The sequence below is a fragment of the Macrobrachium rosenbergii genome, chromosome 41 (genome assembly GCF_040412425.1).
Source record: "Macrobrachium rosenbergii isolate ZJJX-2024 chromosome 41, ASM4041242v1, whole genome shotgun sequence".
Taxonomy (NCBI): domain Eukaryota; kingdom Metazoa; phylum Arthropoda; class Malacostraca; order Decapoda; family Palaemonidae; genus Macrobrachium; species Macrobrachium rosenbergii.
In genome coordinates, this window is record NC_089781.1 from 12,035,673 (window position 1) to 12,049,786 (window position 14,114).

The window sequence follows — 14,114 nt, forward strand, 5'->3', positions numbered from 1 at the left end:
TTTTGTGTGCAACAGAAAGGCTGGAAATTATCTCCAATTTCAACCATCACCAAATTTCAGACAAGGAAATGCACACCGTCATAACGCACTTGATATATCGGTAGTACGATGCAATTGCAAAATTACTTATATATTGCAGTTATTTTTAACGGATAGGTACAACAGTATCTATGACAAAGTCTACTGATCACTTTCACCGGTTACATTTATTGTAAATGCAGCTATTATCTTTTAGCTGCTCTATCTATCTATATATCATTTTGGGACATATTTTCCTCAGAAAGCCTAAGGTGGTTTTCGAACCCATGCGAGTCAGAGGACTAAGGTTAATGCTTAACTCATTATACTAGCATATGCACATGCGAATGGCTCTCTGTCAGTACAGAGAAAGAGAGGCAGAAATTACTAGCCTTGTGTAATAAAAAATGAAATGTAAATGCTTTTATGGAACACACACACACACAAATCGTTCTACACTACATACAAATATGCAAACATATACGTATGTGCATGGCTGTCTGTCAGTAGAGAGAGAGAGAGAGAGAGAGAGAGAGAGAGAGAGAGAGAGAGAGAGAGAGAGAGAGAGAGAGAAATTACTAGCCTTATGTAATAATCAAATAAAATGCAAACCTTATCCGAAACGCAAAAAATATCGTTCTGCATTACATAGAAATTTATTCATACATATACGTATGTGCGAATGGCTGTCTGTCAGTAAACAAAGAGAGAGAAAGAAATTGCGAGCCTTATGTAATATATAAAGAAATAAAATGCAAACGCTTGTAAGAAAACAAAAAATCGTTCTACATTACACACAGATATACATACATATACATATGTGCGAATGGCTGTCTGTTAGTAAAGAAAGAGAGGAAGAAATGACTAGCCTTACGTAATGAAGAAATAAAAGGCAAACGCTTGTACGAAACCCACAAAAAAGGCCGTTTTCTACACTCCATACAAATACACATGCATATAAGTATGTGCGAATGGCTGTCTGTCAATACAGAAAAGAGAGAGAGAGAGAGAAAGAAATGACTGGCCTTATGTAATAAAGACATAAAATGCAAGCGTTTGCACGAAACACAAGAGCAAGATCTACATTACATATAAAAATGAATGTATATACATATAGGCGAATAGGTGTCTGTCAATAAAGAAAGAGAAAGAACTAAAAAGGCTTATGTAATATATATAAAGATATAAAATGCAAACGCCTGTACGAAACATACACACACACAGATCGTCCAGTGAAAACGCTGTTACCGTTCAAGACTTGATGTTTGCAACAAAAACAAGGCGCAGTTGACAGAGCGTGTTGGCAGGCTGCTATTAGACCCTTTCACACGAGCCTTCCTCGTGACAACTGCTTAGACGTTTCTTATACAAACTATCACAGTACTTTCGAGAGTTCATGGAGCATGTACCAACTGGAGGAGAACATGCTCCACCTGGAACAGGGCAATGTGGGTCATGAGGAAATGTACACATACACTTCACACACTGTGATTTCGAGGTATGAAGGATATATATACATGTATACGCTCAAGCTGAAAATCACAATTTAACAGTGGAGTTAAAAAAATTGTTTTGCTGTTTTTGTTATACTCCATATCCAGGTTCAAAATTTCATCCAATATACTTTGTAACATTTATATTAATTATTTCTATTATTGCATTTTCATCCTAACTGCCTGATAATCTCTGTAGCTATAAGTGACAAAGTAGGAATTTACTCTTTTAAAACTTCTTTTTGAGAAAATCGGGTTGGCCAATTTGTCAATACTTTCATTTATTTTTTGCAACAGTCGTTAACAGCACATTCGTCAGCTATATTTAAAGCACTTCGATTTCTTCATCGTGCAATGTCATAAGTGTCAAGGTCTCGGTCCCTTCTACCACTCCTGTTCTTAGACAAAAAATGTTATTCGTGAGGAAGAACGTGTTTTCACATTCAAAAAAATGTAAGATAAAAGAAAAACTTGCATCTCTCCTTCCTCATATTGCACACCATTTCGTAACAAGAGCTTTTTTTTTTTTTTACATTTTTTTCCTTTTATCTTCACAAGTCAATCTCGAGGATTTTTCCCTTTCACCGTTCGTCTGAAGGAGTGTGGTGAATAAGTCTTGGAATAATGCAAGTGACAGGAGGAAAGTGGAGCCTAAGAGAAGCCTGAAAGAATAAAACAGGAGAGCGGGATTTGCGAATGAATGGATTCTCCCCCTTTGTCCACACTTGAGCGATGTTACACTTTTTGTTTGAGTTTACCCCTTTTTAACGAAACATTTCAAGATTGTACCTAAGGTTGCATCAACTTGAATCAACCCTTTTACGGTCCTATATAAAAATAACAAGTCAGATTAGAGAAATTACTGACTCCATAAGCCGCGGATCCCCACCCCCAACCCTCTCTCTCTCTCTCTCTCTCTCTCTCTCTCTCTCTCTCTCTCTCTCTCTCTCTCCCAAATTTTGTGAGAATGTCAACACAGCAATTATTGGCGAGTTTATTGAAAATTCCATGTACAGTAATTTAACTGAAACCAATAATTAAACATTATTAAACATTACAAGTCAGGGGGGTCAAGTAGGAATGTGTCGGAGCATATGTGTGTGTGTGTGTGTGTGTGTGTGTGTGGTTGACTTAGGAGAATCAATTTATGCATCTGAGTTCATGCATGTAGATAGGCACGAATGCTTTTTTATGCCAACCAAAATATTTTCGTTTGCAAAAATATAACTTGTGACGGGAGACTTCATAAAATCCAAATTCAAATGTTTGGAAATTCCTCAAATCTTAAACCATGAATCATAAAAGGCAGGAATATTTCATTCCCAAAATAGAAAAATTATGAGAAAAAACATTTGTGAGAAGTAACATTTGTCCTAAAACATTTGGTTTTTAAAGGGATGCAAGTACTTAGCTTGAATTATTTATAAATCCTGTAACAAACTGAAAAATCTATCTACAAACATCTTTTTGATATTTTTGTCATCTAAGAGCAAAATGCACATAACCGCAGTCTATCTTTATATGTATAAATTAAGCAAATGCGATGTTACATACACAATCATATATATATATATATATATATATATATATATATATATATATATATATATATATATATATATATATATATATACATCATTCATTGAACAATACAAGCAGTGAGAAGCACAGCCATAAAACTGATCGACAATATCCAGGAAAGAAAACCACCCTCCATAGTATGACCGAGTGACGCAAGCATCAAATCATAAAAACGCAAAAAACGAGAATAAGAACCAAAATTAAGAATATACAAAAATGTCCAGAGGCATCTTCGCCGAGGTTCGGTTACGATGACTGTGGCGTCATGTATAAAGACCGTGACGAGCCGTGAAACCCCTTGATGGATTACGATACGCGATACGGTGGGCGATTTCCAAGGATAGAGAGAGAGAGAGAGAGAGAGAGAGAGAGAGAGAGAGAGAGAGAGAGAGAGAGAGAGAGAGAGAGAGATGTAAACCACACACAGATTTCCTTTATTATTATAATTAATGTAAATAATTGTAACGAAGATGTTCGAACCAACAGACACAAACATATAGCTAAATTTCGAAAGGCAACCCTTCAGTCAAAATTCTGTCGAGCTCTTAACTGAAGCAGTTTTATACATAGGCACGAGCGCACACACACACACACCCAAACACATACATACATCCATACATATAATATATACATATATATCTAGATGTGTATATATATACACATATATACATACACTATATATATACATATAGATATATAATATATGTGTGTGTATATATATATATATATATATATATATATATATATATATATATATATATATATATATATATATATATATATATATATATATATATATATATATATATATACACACACACACAAATCTTTAACATTCAGCAAATTCCACAAATTTAGTCATGACAACAGGAATTTTAGTAAATCTGGCAGGTCTAATCTTTCTTCATTTGGAAAATATAATATAAATGTATTTGTGCATGCGTGAGAGACGAATGTTATGTTTCCTTTCTAATTTTCTTTTTCCTCACACTAAGCGATCTGCAATTTTATTGACATGCAAAAGTTTATTTTCATTGTTTATTTCAAAAGGTGTACTCAACCAGAACCACAGTCACTTTCACAAATTTTTACAAAGAATATAAAACTAAATAAATTTTAACCATTATATTGTTATCGTGATATCAGAGAAAGCATAATACTAGTATGAACAGATAATAAGATTACTAATGTCTTCAAAACAAAAATCAAAATAAGCTGTCAATAGAATTGTACTTCCTATATACGTTCCGTGATTTTTTCTGTACACAAGTAACCTAGGATAAAGTAATTAGTGGGTATCCGTTTCCCAAAAACAAAAAAATAAAAACATTCAAGTAAACAAAAATCTATAGTAATACTGGCTAAAATACGGGCACAAAGTTCAGGTACAATTGCCTTTTTAGGCTGATATTTTTCCTTAATAGTTTACAAGTAAGGTCTACAAAATCTATTATTTACAAAACAATCAAAACATATTGGCTGCCTAGAAGGTGAAATCAGTTCCGTCACAAGGCAATCTTAATCTAACAACAACAACAATAAGAAATATACTTTAATTAATCTCCTGGTCAGTTTTCCTCACTCGATTCCCTCCTCCATATTCATCGATACCCAGCCTCAATTGGTATGCAGTGCCCTCGTGGGCATTCGTTGCAAGAGAGCGTCGCTGGGGACTCAAAACAGTAGAGCTTCTACCCGCTATTGTCTGGACGTTAACAAAGCATTCGTAATTAGCTTCTGGCATGCTCTGGCACGCCCGCCCTTAGCCTCCGGGGTATTTGCCTTCTCTCGACTCCTTTCCCACTGCCCTTCTTTCCTCTCTCTCTCTCTCTCTCTCCATTCAGCACAAAAACAATGTGTCTATATACATATACATATATATATATATATATATATATATATATATATATATATATATATATATATATATATATATATATAATATATATATATTATATGTATATACTGTATATTCACACGCAAACACACACACACACACACATTATATATATACACATACATATATATATATATATATATATATATATATATCTATATATGATTATATATATTATTTACATATATATATATATATAAAAATATATACATATATATATTATATATATATATACATACACTTCATATCTATGTGTGATTCTCGGTTTATTTACATCACGAACAAAAACACACGTTTGGAAATAGCTTAATTTCTCTACTTGAAAGTAACAACCTTTCATAACAACAAATACCACCAATATTGACTGTAATAAAAAGTAAAAACAAAATAAACCAAGGTACGAACAAAGTCCGAATTCCTCCTCTTCTTTTTTTTCTAACATCAAAATGACTGCGTTCTCTATTTGCGCAACAATCGCCACCCCAGAATTCTCCTTCGATTGCTCCCTACTATATTTACTCTCCTCTCGTAACTCCAACATCCGGTCAGAGCAAATAACCGACCGATGGTGCGGCGAGTCATCGCGAATTTAAGCAATCCATGAAAGCAAAGAAAGAAAGAAAAAAACCGACTTCGAAAATACATCGGCAGTAAAAGTAAAGAAAAAGCGCTTGCATAAGTTTCTGGGGGCCAACCGCAGGTAATGCCGCCCCCACTTTCCTCCGGAATACCAATAATTGGTTCATTCAGGTATGGCCGCTGTATCTTTCGGCGAGGACCCTTCAGCCCCTCTATGCAGTGCGCGTATTGCCCAACCGTGTAAATGTAAATTCACCGGTAACTTCTGAAGAACAAAAGCGAAATCAAAATTCTTTTCAAAGTCTCTTCTCGCAAGCCTGGCCATCTGCGCTGTCTTTTATATCTCGCAGTGAAATATAACACTTAGGTGGTCTTCGGGGTTCAAATTCAAACAGTCTTCGTTTGTATGCCTCTGTCCATTATTTACCTTTCTTTCTTTCCATTGCGCTATTTCCGTAATAATATTCTCAATTTCTCACACTTTTCAATTATTCTTTTCGGATTTTTTCTATGCAAAATTAGGTGACGTGATTGATAAGGAAAACATGTGATTATTTGTATGCAGAGATATAAATCTACAAATAAGCTGGTTGCTGGCATAATAGAAGGGAAAGGAACGTCAACATTATTTCATTTCGAAATACAAAACTCATATTTGGCACATTAAGAATATGGAGAAACAGGGGAGAATGCTACGGTTTGGCAGAAGAGAGATCCGGGCCGTGGAATCCGAGGATCCCTAATTTTCACTCCCCCCAAAAAAAAAAAAAAATGGAAAATGGCCTGACAGGCGTTGCGAAGCAGTCCCATTGGAGGAGGGACTCTCTCCATGAGCTAAATGGAAGGATAGTAAAAATACTACAGAACTTACAGAAAAGCGATCGAGGAAAGTTGTAAGACAGGGTTCAAGGAGCTGGCGAACAGCCTTTTGTTTAGTTCTGTCTAGAAATATACAGATAAGGTCAACATAACATTTATAAGAGATGCGATAAACTAAACGAAGAAAATGAAGATTTTGACAAGAAGGAAAATAGCGGTGGTGCGCAAAATTAACAAAACAGGTGATTTTAACCCAGTACCAAAATTAGAAAACTAGTATGACATAAGTGGGAAGGATATCGCCTACTCGTTGCTTTCCCACAATGAGAAAATGAAAAAGTAATGGCTCCCATTATTTCCTCCAGCTCACCAAAAACCACATAACATGTCTTCCCTCATGTGCGAGTTTTCCTTCGGTTTGAAATCCATCTCCATCTCTCTCCGTCTTTCTTGCATTGCCAAAATTTATCCATCCAACTCTCTCTCTCTCTCTCTCTCTCTCTCTCTCTCTCTCTCTCTCTCTCTCTTCCATATCATCATTGTTCTTTCTCTCTCTCCTTATCAAGCTTGACCATCGGACTTAGGGTCGCATTCCATTAATCAAGAAGCTTGCATCTATAATTGGGTCTGTTATTAAGGTGATTTAACACGCCAAGGGTGGTAGCAATTGGGTGGGGCACAGAGGCAATAGAAACAAGGGGTCTGTACGTGACACTGGGTAACTAGAGAGAGAGAGAGAGAGAGAGAGAGAGAGAGAGAGAGAGAGAGAGAGAGAGAGAGAGAAAGAGAGAGATATTATTTTGGTTTCTAATGATCATTATATAATACGCATGATGTGAAGGAAAACAAATAAAATTCCATGTGCATTTACCCGTTTATACCAACACAGTTACGAAATTATGACAGAAACCACACAAAAATAGAGCTCTCTACTATTCAATAAAAGGTATGTAATATAATTTTGTACGTGCCTACATAAACATCATCAACAAACACATATCTCTGTATAAGAAACATGGTGCAATGTGCGCACTTCCTTTTACATGGTATCACCGTGCCAAAACTAAAAAGACCATGTTGACACCAAAAATACGTCTATAATCGCACGCACAAAATTACGTGGCCCACTTTCGCCGTCATTTTTCTAAAATGACAGAAGACAAGAACGGGCGGCGGCGGAAATCTCCTAAATCTTCCTTGAGCGTTTTTTCAAAGGAAAAGAGACGACAAAGCAACAAGGTCTTGTGTAATCTTCCGCCCTCTAAGAATGATCCTCGCTTGCAGGTTGAAATAAGAAATTGTTGCCATCGCCACTTTTATCACCATCATCACCACTATCAACACCGAAAGCGTCATTATGCTTCAACGCAAAACACCAAAAATGCATGATGACATGCAATGAGATGAAGACGGCCCACTTTCCTCAAATAAAAGCATAACATCTCACCGCACTGTGAAGCAAAATTTTGAAAAGTCATAAAAATGTGGTACGGAAAGATGAGGAAAGGCCATAATGTTCATCATTATCGTGGCAAAATCATCATCATCATTTATGACTTAACAGAAATGTTTGTAACCTACGTGGCATACTATAATGAATAATATTCGCACTATTTTTCAGTCCATTTCACCTTTGAAGTCAAAGCAATTAAGTATTTTCGTGGAACAAAACTTTCAATAAATATATCATCAGCGATTACAAAATGCACCCTGTTTACGTGAGCAATTCTTCAGAAAATTGCTAGATAAATTAACATCTTGGACGACTAGTCAAAATTTTTCAAGAAATGGAGTGAACAATTTCACGTTAGACAAAATTTCCTCATGAAATGGAATGAACAGTTTCACGTTAGACAACTTTTCTTCAAGAAGTGGAATGAACAATTTCACTTTGGTCAAAATTTCTTCAAGAAATGGAATGAACAATTTCACTTTGGTCAAAATTTCTTCAAGAAAAGGAATGAACAATTTCAGGTTAAACAAAATTTCTTCAAGAAATGGAGTGAACAGTTTCACGTCAGTCAGAATTTCTTCAAGAAATGGAGCGAACACTGCGACGTCCGACATAGCCTAATCCCTTTAAAGGGCAGAGCCCAAAGCTACGTCGAAAAAGGCGTTGCATGAGAACAGTTCCCAATTTGGTGGGGCGCTCGTGTTTTAGCTTCTCCTAATTCGGTGCAGGGGGTTGGAGATGAACCGCTGCATTAATGTCACACAGTCGAATAAAGATGGCGTCCAAGATGAAAACTGAATAAGTGAGGGAGAGAGTGAAAGAAAATGAATTCTATTTCATTTTAACAGGCGTCACGACTAGAATAGCCATCGGTGTGTGTGTGTGTGTGTGTGTGTGAGAGAGAGAGAGAGAGAGAGAGAGAGAGAGAGAGAGAGAGAGAGAGAGAATCTGATCTTGAATACATAATATTGGAACATCAAAAGAACTGAAAAGTCATTAACCAGAGAGGAAGGAAAAAAAAAGAGAAATACAAATGGCAAAATAATAAAGGACAGGAAACAGCGCCAGAAAATGAATTACCTTCTCACCATGAAACCTCTTCATTCGTTAAAAGAATAATGCATACCGCAACCTTGGGAGAGAGAGAGAGAGAGAGAGAGAGAGAGAGAGAGGACTAGGAATCAGTCAAGGTTTCCAGCATTCAATGACCAAAACCGAATCCGAAGGCCATGCAATCACCGGACCCCAACGGTGCAGAAACCAGAATTTCCATTTTGAAGGAAATTCACTTCAGATAACCTACTGATAGTTTCCGTTTTCCAGTATTGATAGTTAACGAACCAAAATGGTTCAAATACCTTTGATAAATGAATTTCCATTTTGAATAAAATTCACTTCAGATAACCTCCAGATAGTTTCCGTTTTCCAGTATTTATAGTTAAAGAACCAAAATGGTTCAAAAGACCTTTGATAAATGAATTTCCATTTTGAATAAAATTCACTTCAGATAACCTCCAGATAGTTTACCGTTTTCCAGTATTGATAGTTAACGAACCAAAATGGTTCAAAATACCTTTGATAAATGAATTTCCATTTTGAATAAAATTCACTTCAGATAACCTCCAGATAGTTTCCGTTTTCCAGTATTGATAGTTAAAGAACCAAAATGGTTCAAAAGACCTTTGATAAATGAATTTCCATTTTGAATAAAATTCATTTCAGATAACCTCCAGATAGTTTCCGTTTTCCACTATTGATAAGTAACGAATCAATACGGTTCAAAAGACCTTTGATAACTGAATTTCCATTTTGAACTAAATTCACTTTAGATAACCTCTTGATAAGTTTTCATTTTCTATTGATGGTTAACGAACCAAAATGGTTCAAAAGACCTTTGACAACTGAATTTTCATTCTGAACTAAATTCACCTTAGATAACCTCTTGATATGTTTTCATTTTCTACCGATGGTTAACGAACCAAATTGTTCAAAAGACCTTTGATAACCGAATTTCCATTTTGAAGGAAATTCACTTCAGATAACTTCCTGACAATTTTTAATTTTTCGCTTTTGACAGGTAACGAACCAAAATTGTTCAAAAGACCTTTGATAACTGAACTTTCATTTTGAAGAAAATTCACTTCAGATAACCTCCGATAAGTTTTCATCTTTCAATTTTGATAGATAACGAACTAAAATTGTTCAAGAGACCTTTGATAACTGCAAACGCTGCGGGAATGCTTTCAATGTTTCTATATTTTTTTTTACAATGCCGCTCTTGATGCTACTAATAAAATTTTGTTAACATGATATTCGGAATGTTTGGTCAATGTCATGTCATATTCGAATAAAAGGGGGCTTTAGTCACTATATACAAATCTCTTCTTCATCATAGTGCAGTCTTCTTAGGGTGCCATAGTAACTGTTGGTGGAAAACCAGTTCAAAATAATATGACATTATTATTATTATTATTATTATTATTATTATTATTATTATTATTATTATTATTATTATTATTATTTAATCCTAGTACCATTCTGTACCTTACTATGTAAACGAATTTCTCAAATAAAACTCATCTTTTACAAATGAGTGAAAGTGTGCTGTGAGGATATCAGCTCCACAAATCACGAAGATGCGTGGGCCTCACGTCAGCTAAATCAAAGATTAGAGCCAACGTCTAATTCTACATTAACATAAATGTCACTGCTGTATTAAACCATAAAGGTTAAAGATTTAAACCACTCGCTCGGCTATTCAAAGAAACGACTATGCCATGACAAAAGACGGCGATGACCTACTTTAACTTGGGGAACCAGTTTCATTCACTTTCCGTTCATCTTCTGAAAATAATAATAATAATAATAATAATAATAATAATAATAATAATAATAATAATAATAATAATAATAATAATAATAATAACAATAATAATAATAATAATAATAATAATAATATATGATTTTGTATATGTATATGTAGATGTATATGTATATATACATATACATATATATAATATATATATGTATACATACATATAATACACACACACACACATATATATATATATATATATATATATATATATATATATATATATATATATATATATATATATTCCATCTTCCGTGCAATCCACTAATAGTCTTCCTAACATATACCTAATTCACCGTAAAGTTCAGTCGAGACAAGAGGATCTTAATAAAATGTTTCTGCATCGCTCTGTCCTCTCCTGGAATCTGAAAGCAGGTTCTCTCAATAGTAAAGCGTCTGTCTTGACTATTGACAAAAAAGGCCTGCGATGAATATACCACTTGCAACGATCAACTGCTTTTTTTGCTGTGGTGTCGCTTGAATTGGAGACTTACACTTCTGAGAAACCTGGTGCGTGATCTCAATACAACTACAGGTATTACACCAGAAAATGAGAAATATATGTATATATGTATATATATATATATATATATATATATATATATATATATATATATATATATATATAAATTTATATATATATATATATTTTTTTCAAACTACATAACATAACGAAGGTTATGGGCCTCAGTACGGGATAAAATACTAAGGCACTTTGCAGTACTGTTTACATACATTTCCATTACCACGAACACAATCAATATTATAAAGTACGAGGAAGATACAAAGCCGTTGCAGTATATTGTCAAAAGGAGTGATGTGCTCATGATACGGCATCAGAGTGGGGTTAAATACTATATGAGAAAACAGGCACACTAGCTGGGTGGGTTTACAGGCGCCTGGTACCCAAGATGGAAGATCACGACGCACTTGAAGAAATACAAAGTTATCAAACAGACTGATAAATTATCTAATATCAAATAGCAACTAAGTAAAAACAAGACTGCCTCTTTGCACTCTCCTTTATACACAGTATTAGACACGCTCCACAAACTGTACAAACACACCGTGGACTCACCACTCAAATCTCTACTAGTAAGCAAACTGAACCGCATTCAAAAAATACTTGCTCTGGAAGAAGCCCTCAATGTCAAGAGAGAGAGAGAGAGAGAGAGAGAGAGAGAGAGAGAGAGAGAGAGAGAGAGAGAGAGAGAGAGACTCGCTAAACATTCCCGATGTGCAATGGTCAGTCAATTCTTCCTTGTGTTTGCGCAACGACAACAAACATTTCCTTTCCTCTGGCGGAACTGTTGCAAGACAAAAGACGATTGTTATTTTCTGATTGGCTACTTCCAATGCTCTAGAAGGTTGCACGGAGCGATTCACGATTGCCGAGTTATCTATCGTAAAAGAACATGTTGCCATATTCATGATTCGTTAGTTGCTCACGTAATACCTCGTTGGAGAGGCTGCGATTATAATATCTAGGTTGAAATAAGAATGACGCCATTTTTATGTAGAAACTTCAATCATTTCCTATAAAATTTGTCGAATAAAACTTTTTTAAAAATGTTCTTACTCAATCATGACCTGACATTTTTTAAAAGGCTTTTTATGATCCTCAAGTTTATTTCCACGAAATAAAACAAATTATATAAAATTGCAAAATGCCACGCCTTACCCTACAGGTATAAATTACATTATTTTGTCTTAATGAATAATACAATTGCACGTAAAGTATATTATTAATCTACGCTGACATCTGTCCGATGATTATTAAATAAAATATTACTATAACCCACAATTAATATTATAAAATAATAAAACCAGACTACACTGAATGAAGTAAGGTTCAAAGCAATTAAAACCAAACAAACAACGCAAAAAAAATCAAGCTCGCTGTTTTTAGACAGTGGAAGATCCGCCATTCCAACCAGGAACCAGCTAATTTACATGGTGAATCCTTGCGAGATGCAGGCTATAAAAAGGTAGACCACAAGAGATCGTGACAAAGAAACTGACGTCACTTGTGCCCTGCCCTGTCTCATATTTAGCTGCCGTTTCCCTCCATTGTTTGGGGGCACGCAGATGCTTCGAGCATTTTCTTCCCTGTGTTCTCCTGGCTCACTCTGGGACCTATGAGGCCATTCAGCACTGGAAAGGTTACTGAGAATAAGTAGCTTTGAAAGGTGTGACTGGAGGAAAACCTCAAAGCGGTTGTACTATGAAATAATTGTTAGGAGAGGGTGGAAGAAAAATAATATGAATGGAGGTACAGAAAAAAGAATGAAAGGGGTTGCAGCTAGGGGCCGAATGGACGCTGCAAGGAACCTTAAATACTGCCTACAGTGCACCGCACGAGGTGCACTGATGGCCCTACCCCCCTACAAGGCGAATGAAAATGGAAAAACGGGGAAGGGGAGCAAAAATGGTGAGAAAACGCCATTCCAGCCATTGTGCCGTCCTTTCTTTTGGGAAGCCAGTGACACCAGGTTCAAGTCACAAGCCAACAAATAAAAGAAAGGACAGAGAAGAAAAACGTTAATTGGACTTCACACCATTAATCTTCCTCTATTCTTTCCCAACGACTTTTTCGGTGCTTTAAAGCAGAGGGGAGGAAATGCTTCGCGGACGTGGCTTGCTGAGAGAGAGAGAGAGAGAGAGAGAGAGAGAGAGAGAGAGAGAGAGAGAGAGAGAGAGAGAGAGAGAGAGAAGCTATTTACTTGAAGGAAAAGATGCGCTGGAAAGCCTCACTTACCACCAACATCCCCAAGCCCTACCCTCCCCTTCTCCTCCATCCCCATCCATTCCCATTTTGTTTAATTACCCGCCTGGCCGAGTAACCCCGTCATGACTAATACGAGGTAATTATCAACTTCCAAGTCACATTAGCCATCAGACATCACGGTAACTCCTGCTTTCTTTGATTCTTATTTCCCATTGTTTCGTTTGGCATTTGAAAGAGAGGAAAAATTAAAATGGCACTTAAAAAAGAGAAACAAAGAGCCGGAAATTGTGAGATTGAAAGATCAAAATAAAAAGCCAAACAGAATTATATAATAACAGCAATGAGGTAATACCTTGAAAAATTAACTTAAAAAAGTAAATAACCAAAAGTAAACAACTAAAGATGGCATGAACACAAGAGAAAAAGAACTCTCACACAGGCTTTTTTTTTTTTTTTTTTTTTACTTCACGCAGCAAGAGAAATTAAAATTCAGAGTATATTTTCTAATGTTCCGCCTGTCCCTCAATTTACATGCCGTGCAACATTTTCCGTTTCGTCACGTTCCCAAATTCTTATACAGTATTATACTTTTAGGCCAAGCACCTAGAGTACAAATCCAGTGACCATTCTTCTTAATGTTCTCTGCAGAACAGCATCTGAATTATGTATTT

At 35.6% G+C, this 14,114-nt stretch overlaps 1 protein-coding gene across 3 annotated transcripts in view; it reads right to left on the reverse strand.

Annotated features, from left to right (window-relative positions):
• Positions 1 to 14,114, reverse strand: part of Cad96Cb (protocadherin Fat 4-like Cad96Ca) — a 372,880-nt gene that overhangs the window by 146,451 nt on the left and 212,315 nt on the right. The window contains exon 2 of one of the 3 annotated variants that reach the window (XM_067083990.1): positions 10,643 to 10,684. The exons of the other annotated variants lie outside the window; for them this stretch is intronic. The gene's annotated coding sequence lies outside the window, so the exon portion shown is untranslated. The remainder of the gene's footprint in view (positions 1 to 10,642; positions 10,685 to 14,114) is intronic. 3 annotated transcript variants of the gene reach the window in all.